This window comes from Chrysemys picta, chromosome 3, assembly GCF_011386835.1.
Source record: "Chrysemys picta bellii isolate R12L10 chromosome 3, ASM1138683v2, whole genome shotgun sequence".
Lineage (NCBI taxonomy): Eukaryota > Metazoa > Chordata > Testudines > Emydidae > Chrysemys > Chrysemys picta.
The window spans coordinates 4,785,298-4,800,239 of NC_088793.1; the positions used below are offsets into that span (position 1 = coordinate 4,785,298).

At 46.7% G+C, this 14,942-nt stretch overlaps 1 protein-coding gene across 1 annotated transcript in view; it reads right to left on the minus strand.

The window, feature by feature from the left end:
- The window catches only part of LOC101951965 (interferon-induced very large GTPase 1-like), a 37,982-nt gene extending 27,403 nt beyond the window's left edge, over positions 1 to 10,579 (minus strand). The window contains exon 1 of the mRNA XM_065587411.1: positions 10,025 to 10,579. The gene's annotated coding sequence lies outside the window, so the exon portion shown is untranslated. The remainder of the gene's footprint in view (positions 1 to 10,024) is intronic.
- Positions 10,580 to 14,942: the final 4,363 nt, after the last annotated feature.

The following is a 14,942-nucleotide window of genomic DNA, read 5'->3' on the forward strand; positions in this document are numbered from 1 at the left end:
GTACACACTTGGACTGAGGTAGAGATGGACATAGGAGACGGAAGTGTTGAGAGTCTCTGGGTTAGGCTAAAAGGGGCAAAAAACAAGGGAGATGTCATGCTAGGAGTCTACTACAGGCCACCTAACCAGGTGGAAGAGGTGGATGAGGCTTTTTTCAAGCAACTAACAAAATCATCCAAAGCCCAAGATTTGGTGGTGATGGGGGACTTCAACTATCCGGATATATGTTGGGAAAATAACACAGCGGGGCACAGACTATCCAACAAATTCTTGGACTGCATTGGAGACAACTTTTTATTTCAGAAGGTTGAAAAAGCTACTAGGGGGGAAGCTGTTCTAGACTTGATTTTAACAAATAGGGAGGAACTCGTTGAGAATGTGAAAGTAGAAGGCAGCCTGGGTGAAAGTGATCATGAAATCATAGAGTTTGCAATTCTAAGGAAGGGTAGAAGGGAGAACAGCAAAATAGAGACAATGGATTTCAGGAAGGCAGATTTTGGGAAGCTCCGAGAGCTGATAGGTAAGGTCCCATGGGAATCAAGACTGAGGGGAAAAACAACTGAGGAGAGTTGGCAGTTTTTCAAAGGGACACTATTAAGGGCCCAAAAGCAAGCTATTCCGCTGGTTAGGAAAGATAGAAAATGTGGCAAAAGACCACCTTGGCTTAACCACGAGATCTTGCACGATCTAAAAAATAAAAAGGAGTCATATAAAAAATGGAAACTAGGACAGATTACAAAGGATGAATATAGGCAAACAACACAGGAATGCAGGGCCAAGATTAGAAAGGCAAAGGCACAAAATGAGCTCAAACTAGCTACGGGAATAAAAGGAAACAAGAAGACTTTTTATCAATACATTAGAAGCAAGAGGAAGACCAAAGACAGGGTAGGCCCACTGCTTAGTGAAGAGGGAGAAACAGTAACAGGAAACTTGGAAATGGCAGAGATGCTTAATGACTTCTTTGTTTCGGTCTTCACCGAGAAGTCTGAAGGAATGCCTAACATAGTGAATACTAATGGGAAGGGGGTAGGTTTAGCGGATAAAATAAAAAAAGAACAAGTTAAAAATCACTTAGAAAAGTTAGGTGCCTGCAAGTCACCCGGGCCTGATGAAATGCATGCTAGAATACTCAAGGAGCTAATAGAGGAGGTATCTGAGCCTCTAGCTATTATCTTTGGAAAGTCATGGGAGACGGAAGAGATTCCAGAAGACTGGAAAAGGGCAAATATAGTGCCCATCTATAAAAAGGGAAATAAAAACAACCCAGGAAACTACAGACCAGTTAGTTTAACTTCTGTGCCAGGGAAGATAATGGAGCAAGTAATTAAGGAAATCATCTGCAAACACTTGGAAGGTGGTAAGGTGATAGGGAACAGCCAGCATGGATTTGTGAAGAACAAATCATGTCAAACCAATCTGATAGCTTTCTTTGATGGGATGACGAGCCTTGTGGATAGGGGTGAAGCGGTGGATGTGGTATACCTAGACTTTAGTAAGGCATTTGATACGGTCTCGCATGATATTCTTATCGATAAACTAGGCAAATACAATTTAGATGGGGCTACTATAAGGTGGGTGCATAACTGGCTGGATAACCATACTCAGAGAGTTGTTATTAATGGTTCCCAATCCTGCTGGAAAGGCGTAACGAGTGGGGTACCGCAGGGGTCTGTTTTGGGACCGGCTCTGTTCAATATCTTCATCAACGACTTAGATATTGGCATAGAAAGTACGCTTATTAAGTTTGCGGATGATACCAAACTGGGAGGGATTGCAACTACTTTGGAGGACAGGGTCATAATTCAAAATGATCTGGACAAATTGGAGAAATGGTCTGAGTTAAACAGGATGAAGTTTAACAAAGACAAATGCAAAGTGCTCCACTTAGGAAGGAAAAATCAATTTCACACATACAGAATGGGAAAAGACTGTCTAGGTAGGAGTACGGCAGAAAGGGATCTAGGGGTTATAGTGGACCACAAGCTAAATATGAGTCAACAGTGTGATGCTGTTGCAAAAAAAGCAAACATGATTCTGGGATGTATTAACAGGTGTGTTGTGAGCAAGACACGAGAAGTCATTCTTCCGCTCTACTCCGCTCTGGTTAGGCCTCAGCTGGAGTATTGTGTCCAGTTCTGGGCGCCGCATTTTAAAAAAGATGTGGAGAAATTGGAAAGGGTCCAAAGAAGAGCAACAAGAATGATTAAAGGTCTTGAGAACATGACCTATGAAGGAAGGCTGAAAGAATTGGGTTTGTTTAGTTTGGAAAAGAGAAGACTGAGAGGGGACATGATAGCAGTTTTCAGGTATCTAAAAGGGTGTCATAAGGAGGAGGGAGAGAACTTGTTCACCTTAGCCTCTAAGGATAGAACCAGAAACAATGGGTTTAAACTGCAGCAAGGGAGGTCTAGATTGGACATTAGGAAAAAGTTCCTAACTGTCAGGGTGGTTAAAGACTGGAACAAATTGCCTAGGGAGGTTGTGGAATCTCCGTCTCTGGAGATATTTAAGAGTAGGTTAGATAAATGTCTATTAGGGATGGTCTAGGCAGTATTTGGTCCTGCCATGCGGGCAGGGGACTGGACTCGATGACCTCTCGAGGTCCCTTCCAGTCCTATAATCTATGAAAACATGCTCTCTTGTTATTTGAAGCAGCCATTGCTTTGTTACTGCATAAACCCTGTTTAACTAATTAACAATGTAAAATAAGGAGAGGGTTAAAACCACATGCCTGTAAAGAATCACCCCCCTTCTTGACTTTGTTTCCCTTTATTTAAAGGGCGGGAAAAAAGTCAGGAAAGGGAGGGGGGGTGATCACTCCCCCCCCCAGCGCAAGGCTGGCCCAGCCGCTTGCCCAAGCATGACCAAAATGGAACATATGGTGACCCTAAACATGGGGGAAGTAAGAAAGGGGGTGCACACAGAGCTGTTGGCATGGAGAATTGGGAACCCTGATATTAGAGATGGGGAGAATAGATGGCACAGAATCTCTGGCAGGGGAAACTGGGGGGATATGTGGGGAGTCCCTGACATAGAGAAGGATGGGAGGGTAGTACACAAGGAGCTTGTGGGGAGGAATGGAGGGATGCAAGGAGTTAGTTTATGTCGTTAGTACAATTCTAGAAAAATTAAGTCATGCAGAAAAGTGAAAACATAACATTTGATTTGCTTACCTATGTAAGCAGTGTGATTAGAAAATAAATCCAAGAAAGGTTTCAAAAGCTATATAAAGAAAAAAGGGCGGTGACAAGAGAATAGCAGCAAACACCCAAAGCATTGCAAGTCATGGCAGAGGTCTTGGAAGAACTGTGTCATTCAGGGTGTATTCTTTAAACTTCATTGCCTTTTATGGAATGATACACGATACACATTTTTCTACTTCAAGTCTTACTTAACCAGCACCCTCCTGCGGCCAGTTTATTACAAAAACCTTGTGCAAACCGTCAGTAGCAGGAGTCCCCAAACACAGTCTATAGCACCCCAATGTGTATAGTCCTTGTTCTCACCAGGGCCTAGTGTCATCAGTCACATCTAGGTGCCTCCTCCATCCCCTTCTGCCCCTCTGCCAGGAGAGCCGCCCCAGCTCTTCCCAGCAGGACTCCCACAGCCTCTCTGCTGGGATCATCCTTGCTGGGGAGCATCCCTCGTTCCTCCAAGCCCTCTCGCTCTTCCTGGGGGTCCAGCTCTCCAGTAAGGAGATGTCGGTGGCTAGACCCCTCTGCTGCTCCCCCTTGGCCAGTCTCAGAGCCAGCAGGGTTCTCCCGCTGCTGCTCCCCTGCCTTCACCCTCTCCAGCTCTCTGGCCCTGGCTGGGGGATGCCAGCCAGCAAATCCCTCTGGCTGCTTTCCAGCCTTCAGCTTTCGCCTGGGAACCACCTTCTGGCTCTAGCAGCTCCCATTGCCTGTTCTTCTCCTGTCTGACCCAGTCTGCACTGATTCCTGACTGACCTCCTACAGCCCCCTCCCGCCCCTGCTGCCCTGCCCTCTGAATTGGCCCAGCTCAAGCACATGGAGTGGAAGAGGAGAGCTGAACCCAGTTTCATTTAATGGGCTGGCTACCCTGTGACAGTGATCAGTGTCATCCGTGGGTAGCAAAGTTCTGACTGAGCTGTCAGGTAATGTTCTAGAGAAGTAACAGACACGGCAGAGTATGGGACAGGATCCTGTAGCCCAGTGGGCCAGCTTACCTGTATTGTATTTATTGCTTTGTTATCCTGCTTTGTTATATTTAGTAGTAATGCAAGGAACCTGCAGGCTTTTATCCGGTAGGATTTGGCTTTAGTAGACAGTGTGAGGCTTGAGGCCTATAACCTTTGGCATAAATAAACTTAAGTAACTCATAAGTTATAGGGAACTGAATGTGGCATGCCAGAGGGGGGATTTTGTCCAAAATACTGACATCAGCCACTCACAGAACACAGCTGACCCCAGCACAGAACATAGCTAACACCAGCATCCAGAAAGTTCCAGACAGAACCTCCGACCACAAAGCTGCCATGGCAGCAAATTAACGTGTATGCTAATAGGGTAACATGATACATATACTAACCTATAGAAAACAAACACCTTAAGGGGAGGAAATACAAATAAGGACCTTTATTGTATATGCATTGGTCATGGCAACGGCAGCATAACCTACTATAAAAGTAACATTCCAGGGGCAGCAGATGGGTTGGAAAGATGTAGACCTTGGAAGGGGCCAAAATAATGGCCACCGGAAAAAATAAGGACAATGACGGAAATAAAAATAATAATGGTTAAGTATAAAAAATAAGGGTATAAGTATGAACGTCCAAACGTACTTTCTGTATTATCTCTATCTGCTTTGTTAAGTTTAAGTGTGTGTATAATCTTTGCTAAATTATTAATAAATCATATATATATACAAAGTTCCTATACTGTGAGTGTTGCACCTGTGCACATTGGGGTTCCCAAATTATATAATAATTTTACAATAATCTTACTGGGCCTGATCTTGGAACAAAAACCTGTTAATCCTCAAGTTACAATTATATTTACCCAACTTTGGGTCAGGCTACAACCTCTGCAGGATTTTTCGGTTTAAAATCAAACAGAAAAAGGGAATAATTTCGGCCCAGATCCACAAAGGTTTTTCAGCTCTTAACTTCTGCTTCTTCTCTTACCTTCCACTTTCCTGGTGTCTCTGCCTCCATCCAGTGCTTTTTCTGACCCTCTGCCTCCTCCTTTTGGAGTCTGTTCTGGGCTCCCCACTTCTGGGACAAGCTCACCCTGACACTTGTAGGAAAGCATTCTTCTAGCCTCTCGGTCCAAAGTACCTGCTCCTAGTTCTGTTCTCTTTTCAGCCTCAGATTGCTGAGTGCCTTGCAAGCTGCTGCAGCCTTTTCCTGGCCACGGGCTATGATGGGACCCCCAGCAGTGAGGTCGTGCAGAGACCTGGCTGCTACCGTGAATGTGTGCAGTTAAGAGCTAGCGAGAAGCAGCAAGGAACCACCAGTGCCCACTGTAGCTCGCCCCAGACTGTTCAAGGGGCTGGAGCTGGACTTCATGCTCTTCCCTAACCAGAGTAAACTGACAATACTTTCTCCCCGTGACAAGGTGCAAAGGCCCTCTGTAAACTCCAGTGCAGGAGGGGTTAATGCAGAGCCCTGCCTGTCAGGTGGGTGATGGGGCTGGGGGGATAGAAAGGTAGAGGGGAAGTGTCTGTGTGGAAGCTACCTAAGGGAAAGGTGTGCGCTTTCCACTCGCAGCGGGCGCAGGAGCAGGGATGGTCACAGGCAATGGGGATCCCCTGTTCCGAGTGGGTGTTTCTGTTTGGAAACCTTTGCTTCTCTGTCAATAGAAGAAATCCCTAAAGAAAGGGGCTGAAACTCTCCAGTTGTTGCAAGTGTTATTCATCTTCCCTGACTAGTTCTGCCCCCCAGCCTACACATCCAAACTGTATTTTGAGGCCAACTCTGTTTTTTTCAGTGGTTTGATGGCGATGAGCTTTGGATTTCTTGGCAATTGGCCCATCTGCAGAAAAAGCTGTGAGTTCACCAAAGTATGTAGCTATGTGATCTTTAATACATTCCACTAAATATGTTTCAGCCCAGGAACTACTGTGTCTCTCTGACACCTGCAGAATGAAAAAACAAAACAAAAGGAAGCTAAAAATTCAGCCCTACTGAGAGTCTGCAGAATATGGGACGGACACTCCAAATGAAATGTTAAGTTACAACCATTTTTCCATTTGAAAGTCTTGCTAAGAGTCTACCCCAGACCCTGCCACGTGTTGACATCACTTACCTGATACTCCAGCCAGAATTTTTTCTTAGCCAGCAGTTTTACATTTTTTACCCTTTCAAAAAATGTTGTGATTTACAACAAATCCGGGGCAAATTATGAGCAAGTTACCAAAACTGAAACTTTGCTGTACAAATAGCCTTGCAGAGTCACTGGTTTGTGAGTGAGGAAAGAGCAGAGCAAGTACAGAACAAAGCAGTGAGCTGGAAAACACTGGCAAATTAAGGAACGTGGGAATTCTCACATACTATGGGCATCCAGGAAGATGGGGGTCCCCAGGCAGGATTTAAATGAGAACAATGATCCACCTTGTCCAGTATCCTGTCTCTGACAGTGATCAATAGATGCTTCAGAGGAAGGTGCAAGAAATGGGTAATTATTTATGGGATGACCTGCCTCTAGCATAAATTTTTTCCTAATCATAGACTCATAGAATATCAGGGTTGGCAGGGACCTCAGGAAGTCATCTAGTCCAACCCCCTGCTCAAAGCAGGACCAATTCCCAGCTAAATCATCCCAGCCAGGGCTCTGTCAAGCCTGACTTTAAAAACCTCTAAGGATGGAGATTCCACCACCTCCCTAGGGAACCCATTCCAGTGCTTCACCATCCTCCTAGTGAAATAGTGTTTCCTAATATCCAACCTGGACCTCCCCCACTGCAACTTGAGACCATTGCTCCTTGTTCTGTCATCTGCCACCACTGAGAACAGCCGAGCTCCATCCTCTTTGGAACCCCCCTTCAGGTAGTTGAAGGCTTCTATCAAATCCCCCCTCACTCTTCTCTTCTGCAGACTAAATAAGCCCAGTTCTCTCAGTCTCTCCTCAGAAGTTATGTACCCCAGCCCTCTAATCATTTTCATTGCACTCCACTGGACTCTCTCCAATTTGTCCATGTCCTTTCTGATGTGGGGGGCCCAAATCTGGACACAATACTCCAGATGTGGCCTCACCAGTGCCGAACAGAGGGGAATAATCACTTCCCTCGATCTGCTGGCAATGCTCCTACTAATGCAGCCCAATATGCTCTTAGCCTTCTTGGCAACAAGGGCACACTGCTGACTCATATCCAGCTTCTCATCCACTGTAACCCCTAGGTCCTTTTCTGCAGAACTGCCACTTAGCCAGTCGGTCCCCAGCCTGTAGTGGTGTGTAGCCTATAGGATTAACCTGCTTGCTTACATATATATATATCTATCTTCTCTTATAGTTTAAGTATTTGGTTTATTGTAATAAGTTTATAGATTTATATTAAAGTAAGTTCGGCTGTAATGCAAGAGACCTACAGGTCTTATTCTGTATGTTAAGCTAAGGCAAAGTTAGCATATCTATATCTGGGACCGTTCACCCAGATAGCAAAGTCAACACACACACACACGTCTGGGACCTTTCATCTAGATAGATAATGGTAGAATGGCATAGGGGGTTCCAAGTCTGGACCCTCAAACTTAACAGGCACACCACAAGGAAAGAACCGAAATAACCAGGAGAACAAAAATAACATGTTTGTATGCTCTAATGTCATTAATATGTATGTACATGTCATCAATACGTACAAACATACTAGCCTATGGAGTAAGTGTACCCTAACATTTTGTGGGTGAGAAATGAAGTTTGGGCAGAGAAGGAGGGTTCAGACCCCTGTGCCCTATAAAAATGGTCCTTGCTAGAGAGCCTGTACTTGTTTTTCTTAAAACTTTCTACGTTCCCAGGGGACTAGGCTAAGCTTGGTTTCCCTAAGCTTTTGTCTTAGTTTTGTGTATTAGGGTTTAAGTTTAAGTTAGTTAAGTAAACTCTAAGTTAGCTCCGATAGCTCTTAGCTCCAGGTTCTTCTAAGCTCTGCCCCTCTCAGCCAAGAATTGAGGAACCTGAACCTCCAGAGGCGAGGCTGGGCCTGTGTCTCTCACCACCAGGTTATCAGGGAAGGGTGATTTGTAGCATATAACACCATAATGCCATATGTATCTCTTAAATAGCAGTAATACAATTGTAACTTTGTAACTCTGATTATTTTGCCATATAATTCGTTTATCTTAATTAAAGTCTTCGTTTATCTTAATTAAAAGTCTTTAAGGCTCTATCTGTTTCAGTGTGAGCTGCCTGTCATACTCACGAGGGTCCTTTGTAAATTCGGTGGAGCCTGATTCAGGACAAGAACCTTCTTATCTTCTGATCAGACAGATCGGCGAGCCTAAAACCCACACTATCCCAATTAATATTATTAACCTCCTAAATCAGGCCACAGACTGGCAAGGAGCCAGGAGACTTGAGGAGTGTGTGACAGGGATTTTCAGGGATTCCAGGCATCTTTAGACCCCGAGAATCTCGCCTGAGGAATAAGTAAAGAGTTAGAGAGCAAGATTGTGTGTCTCACTCACTCACTCTTAAGAACACAGGAACCTGATTTCCTGTGACTGCTTCTTGGTAGCATTCCCAGTATTTCCTGTTATGAACTGTGGTGTGACTTAGCGTTTTAGCTTAGAGGTTTAGAATTTAATCTTGGAAGCTAAAGAGTAATAGTATTATTATTTAAAGTGATATGCGCTTTTAAGGGGCTTTGTTGAAGGTTGAAGTTATAACAACGATACCGATAAGATATTAGCAGTACATCGGACCCGATGACCCACACTAGTGGTGGCGGGGGAGTTGATAAATCTATGTATTAATTGCCACCAAGAGGCTGCAGTAACTCAGAACTTGTACAGTTCGAGCTACCTTATTTCAGTTCCATCAACTTTCCCGGGCTGAACCTCTGATCTGTCTGTCTCAGTTTCCCCCAGCTGTTTGGCAGGTCCTGAAAGAGGAAAGAGACCTCTCGATCAGCTACGAGCCATTGAGGGAAGAGAGGGGAACGCGCCTCCACCCCTCTATTGTTTACATGGGACTTATTGAACTAAGCGTAAAATCCGGTTTGGGGCGTTGTTTCCTGTTGTTTCTGTGAAGGGACACTTTCAGTTTTCAGAGTAAAGAACAGCAGAGTGTTCATTTATTTATTTATCTAGTTTATTACATAGGCTAGTCAATAGTGAAGCTCTAGAATTGAAATGAGTTCTATGTTACGTGTTAAGGTGAGTGGAGCAAGGGCAAGAGTAGAGACTGTTAGAGTTACCCGCAGTCTGGCTTTAGAAAACTTCACCAGGAAATCCATTCAGGAACATGGAGGTTTAGTACAGGTGAGGAATAGCGAGATGATCTCTGAGCATTGTAACCCATGGGGTTTTGTGAGTGAGGTGTTTAATGTAGAAACAGAGCAGAAAAAAAGAGAGGCTAAACTGGTGAAGGGAATAGCTGTTGAATGTCTGCTCATGGCTTGTAGTTTGCTGGGAAAGAAATGGAATAAAAAAATTAGAGTTACTCAGGAAAGCCCTGCAAACTTTGGATGAGGGAGGAAAGGTTATTCAGGATTTAACAAATCAGCTACATGTAGTGTCAGAGGAGTGGTCAATACTTTTCCAAAAGAAGCAGCAATTAGAGAAAACGTTAGAATGGTGAAGGTACCAGGTACAGGACGCAGGAGAGGAAGCACGGTGTTGGCAGGAGCAAGTGGCTGCCAGCTTAAGATCACTGGACGGCAATAAATCAGACCGTGGTCGGCTGTTGGAAAGAATCAGAGAGCTGGAAAAGATAGGAGATGTGTTAGTTGGAGGACAGAGAATCTGTTCCCATCCCTGTTGGCATGGTGGAACCGACGGAGACAGAGAAACCTGCAGGGCCAATTGCTAGAAGTAGGGCGAGAGAGGTAGTTCAGCCTGATACGGTACCTTTAAGAGCGGAGTTGGAGATTGAGTCTCAGGAGCCACAGGGAGAGTCGGGAGAGGAAGGTGGCAGTGCAGAAGCTACTAGCAGTCTGCAGATAGAAAAAGGAAATCCCAGGGTGGCATCACAGGAGGTGGAGTTGAGTGTCATCATAGAGGAGGCGACTAGTAATGTAAAAGGGGGAGGAAATATCTTCTCCTCTGTTAGTGTCGGCCCTGATAGTGAAGAGGGAGTGCCTTTAGAGACTGCGATTGTTCAGGGACTAGAAGATGAGATGTCACAAGTAACACAAATAGCTAGTGTTCTAGTAATCTCTAGGTTACAACAGAGAGAGATGCAATTCCTGCTCCTCCACCCAATGTTACATTGGCACCATATAGATCAGGAGACCCAGCCCCTTTGGGTGGACACTGTAATAGGTCCGTGACGGGGCTCGACCCTCCTGGCCAGGAGGGGAGCCACACCGACTCACTACTGCTTGAATAAACAGTCAGTTAGTTCCGAACTCCGACCCTCCGGCACAGGGGCGGGGCAAAAACCACCAGCTAGCTCAGGGCTCAGGCCCTCCGGTGCAGGGGCTGAGCCGACAACCGTTAATTCAGGGCTCAGGCCCTCTGGTGCAGGGGCTGAGCCGACAGCAGTTAGCTCCAGCCTCAGGCCCTCTGGTGCAGGGGCTGAGCAAGCAAGCAGTCAAAGAGCCCAGGCCCTGGGTCAGGGCGGGGCACACACCGTTATGACTCAGGCCCTTGGTTGCAGGGGCTGAGCGAGCAAACAATCAAGGCACGCCTAGGCTCCTACAGCCAAGCGTTAGGTGAGGGGGAAGCCTGCCACCCGTGAGCGAGGGTGGCAGAGGGGAACGCAGGCCCACCCACTCCACTGCGTTCCAGCCCGGGGCCCTAGCAGCGGTTACTGCCGCTGCTGGTCAGTGGGGTGTCCTGACCGAAACACACTGACATCGGCTCACAGGCCTCTGCAGCCGGACCGGGGTCGGCTACCCCCGGGCTACTTCCATGTTCCCCCTCAGGGCCTACCTCGTTCGTCGCACCGGGCTCGGGCCAGTCCATCTGCATGGGCGCCTCTCGGCCAGGGCTTGGTGGCAGGTCCGGTAGCTCTGCCGGGAAATCAGGCCAGTTGCACTCGGGCGGCTCCTCCGGTAACAGCAGGGGCGGAGGGGTTCTGGTGCAGTCTCACCTTCCGGGTTAGTGTGGGGGGGCTCCCAGGGATTCTCCCAGCGACGGGCGCGGACGGGCTCCGGCGGCTCCTCCTCGTAGTGGGCCCAGGGCAGCTCTGGCCAGTTAGGGCTCGGGCCTCGGAGATCTCCTGGCCGGGAGCTCCCGGCCGCACGTCTGCTCCCTGTGGTGACTGGCCGCTGACTGAGCTCTGGCGACCGGCCTTTATACTTCCTGTCCCGCCCCTTGACTTCCGGGGGGCGGGGACAGGCGGCGGTGGCTCCACCCACTCTGGTGCCTGCACGGGGGCTCCCTCTTCTGGGCAGGAGGGGAGCCACACCGACTCACTACAGACACTTATTAACATTTGGGTGATCATCAACATTACCTAGGTCCCTAGAATTTCGTGGACCTTCTACACCCGCTTGGTATATTCTGGTATCTCCTGGTGTACCGGTAGAACACCCTATTACATCAGATCTTAATGGACTGAGAGATGTCCTGCCTCAGTGTGGAGATGCCTTGAGTGTAGGATGTAGAGGTTTTACGGAAAGTTACCCTGCTCAACCAGGATTCTTTCCAAAGGAAAGTTCTGGTCGCTCTGATGAGGAAAATGTGGATGTGGACAGGAGAAGTCAAAACATAGAAATTATAGATTCCAACTCAAATAGAAGCCCAGATCCAGATCGGGAGAAAAGATCCCCAGATTCTAATTCTGATTGCCCTGTAGCAGTTGTTACAAATATTAAGACCCTAGATCTGGTAGCTAAGCAAGTAGGGAAGATGGAGGATTCTTCGGTTGCAATGCATACACAATGTGTACAAGAAACAGCAAAAGTGTTTGGCTTCCCAAGGGAAGATTGGGTTAAAATCTTACAACTCACAGTGAATCGAGCATTAGGGAGTCCTTTGCCACCTGAGTTTAGGGCAGGAGAGAGCTCTTTTAAAGACACAGTAGCCCTGTTGGAACATAATCAGCATCCGGGGCAGGCTGGAGTGGCATTCCTGTCTAACTTAAAGCAGAGACCTAATGAGTCCCCACATCAGTTTCACCCTGCCGTTAAGTGCAGCATGGCACAGTCACATGGCAGAGGAAACAGAGGAGCCACCGTACGTTAGTTTGTTGGTCGATAACTCTCTTCCCCATTTGCAGGAAATGGTTAACATGCATGTAACTGATAGCACTTCTTTGAAGGAGGCATTAGCCTTACTGGCCAAGGCACATTCTCAGGGAGACCTTAAAATAGGTCAGCGTGGAGCCCCTGTTGCAATACTTCAGGAACCACGGGCTGACCCCACCGTGAGGATTGAGGGACCCCCAGGGTTAGGCCGAGGTGTTCCTAAATTCCCTAGGTACCAGCGTTGGCAAAATGACCCTAACCCACGTAATAATCCTGGATCTTCGAGTGGGTGTGCCCCTCAACAGGGTTATGCGTTTGGACCCCATGTAGGGGCCTGGGACCGTGTCCCTTTCTTTTCAGATGTCGCTCAGAACAATTCACACCTGCAGAGATCCAAGTCATGCCTCCCCACAGAGATGAGGACTCAGTTGTAATGATGTTTAAGACAGTGCAGCAGACGCTTGAAGCTCAATGACGGGATATCCGGGAACTCCGAGCACGCATGAATAAGCTGATGATGGAAGGCCAAGGCCCAGCACCCTCAAACTGTCCGGTGGCATCCGTTGACCCATTTCCTTCTCTCCGGTCGACAGCCTCTCCTCTTCCAGAGTTGGCTGCCTCCAAAGAGATAGAAGGAGAACCTGTAGATTATTTGTCTGCATACTCTACAAATTACTAGGCATGGTGCCAACTGGCCCTGAGTGTAGTCATAGCCCCTTTAGGCAGGGATACAAGCAGGAGACCCACAGTATCTGCAGTGGTAGGGGGCAGCTACAGGAATTTTATTATAAATACTGGGGCAGCAATTAGCATTATCCATGTCGAGGATCCTAGATCCTCTTCTCTCTCATCAGGGCGTACAAAAACACTTGCAACTTTTGGAAGCAATCAGGTTGTTACCACACTTTCCAGACCCATTGAAGTACAGATAGGTCATCTAAGAAAGGTTCATACCTTTGCGTTGACGAAATTAGCAGACCCAAGGAATTGTCTATTGGGAACTGATTTCCTATACGAACAGGGATGTGTCCTTGATTTGGGTAACCAATTGTTGTGTCTTACTGTAGAACCGGCAAAGGATGTTTCACCAGTGATCATACCTGAATGTGACATGGTGTCTCCAGTGGAGGACTCTGAACCTGAGGGGTATGATTTGAACAAAATAGTGGCTAATCATGCAGACCAACCTGAGTTACAGGCTTTACTTCGTAAGCATGTGGATGCCTTTGCTAAACACAAACATGATTGTGGATGTACGGCAGTCGCTATTGTTGTGAAAGGAGGAGATATATCAGCCCAAAGACAATATCCTTACCCAGACCAGCAAACCCATACACAGGAAAGACTATCAAGTCTTTACTGACACAGGGAGTACTACGTAGATGTACTTACACTGCCAGTTCCCATATTTGGCCTGTAAAGAAACCAAATGGGTCTTGGCATCTCACAATTAATTACAGACGCCTGAATCAGGTCACACCCACTTGTGCCCCTACAGTGGCCAAAATGCCAGATCTAATCAAGTTCTTTGATCCAGAGGCTGTGTGGTTTACTGTCCTTGACATCAGTAACAGTTTTTGGACATCACCATTGGCCCACATTTCACAGTACTGTTTTGCATTTAGTTTCCAGGGGGTTCAATATTCCTGGACACGATTACCCCAGGGGTATAAAAATTCTCCAGCTTTATTCCATGCACAAATAAGGTGAATACTGTTGCAATTTTCTAAACCAACTGTTCTGTTTCAATACGGATATGACCTTTGTTTAGCAACACGGACCAAGAAAGAGCATCTGAAAAGACTTGACGAGCTCCTGCAGATCCTAAAGGAAGCAGGGCTAAAATGAAATCTGGCCAAGGCACAGCTAATGGCCAACCATGTCTCTTTCTTGGGCCGCAACCTGACAGAATGGGGTAAAACCCGATGCAACAAAAAGTGGATACAATCCAAACATTGCCTTTACCACAGGACCCAACGGCTTTAAGATCCTTTTGGGGTTTAACGGGGTACCACAGGGATTTCATCCCCAATTTTGCTTCAGTTGCAGGTCCCTTGTACCAACTGTTAAAGAAAAGTGTCCAATGGAAATGGAACGAGCAACACACGGAAGCAGTATCCCAGCTAAAACAAGCCATTGTCAAGGCTCTGGTGTTGATCACTCCAAATCTTGAGATACCCGATCATCTGGAGGTTGCGATCACTGGAGCAACTTCCTCCTCAGGACTTAAGTGAACAGCAACCGACAGAATCACGACAGCTGGAGTCCAGCAGATTGCAACCATAAAATGGACATTGATATTTCTGATTTACTACACCCTTATCGTTGCTCTAAGGGTAAGACTGAGCCAAAATCACGAATTTGGGACATGAAACCAGACGACACGGTCGTGCTCAATGGCCTGAGCATGTAAAACAAAACATACCAACACAAAAGGGACGGACTATTATACTCAACCCAGAACTTATCCACAGTCCTATACACCAGGTTAAGGAGATTAGAGGGGAAGATGTCACCTTTGAATATCAATTGGTTGGAGTAATCTCGTTGCCATCCAGTGGCTGGAAAAAGCTTTGGCCCTTAGATGATAACTCAGAGGGGGGAGGATGTAAAACCTATACCTTCTCACCAAC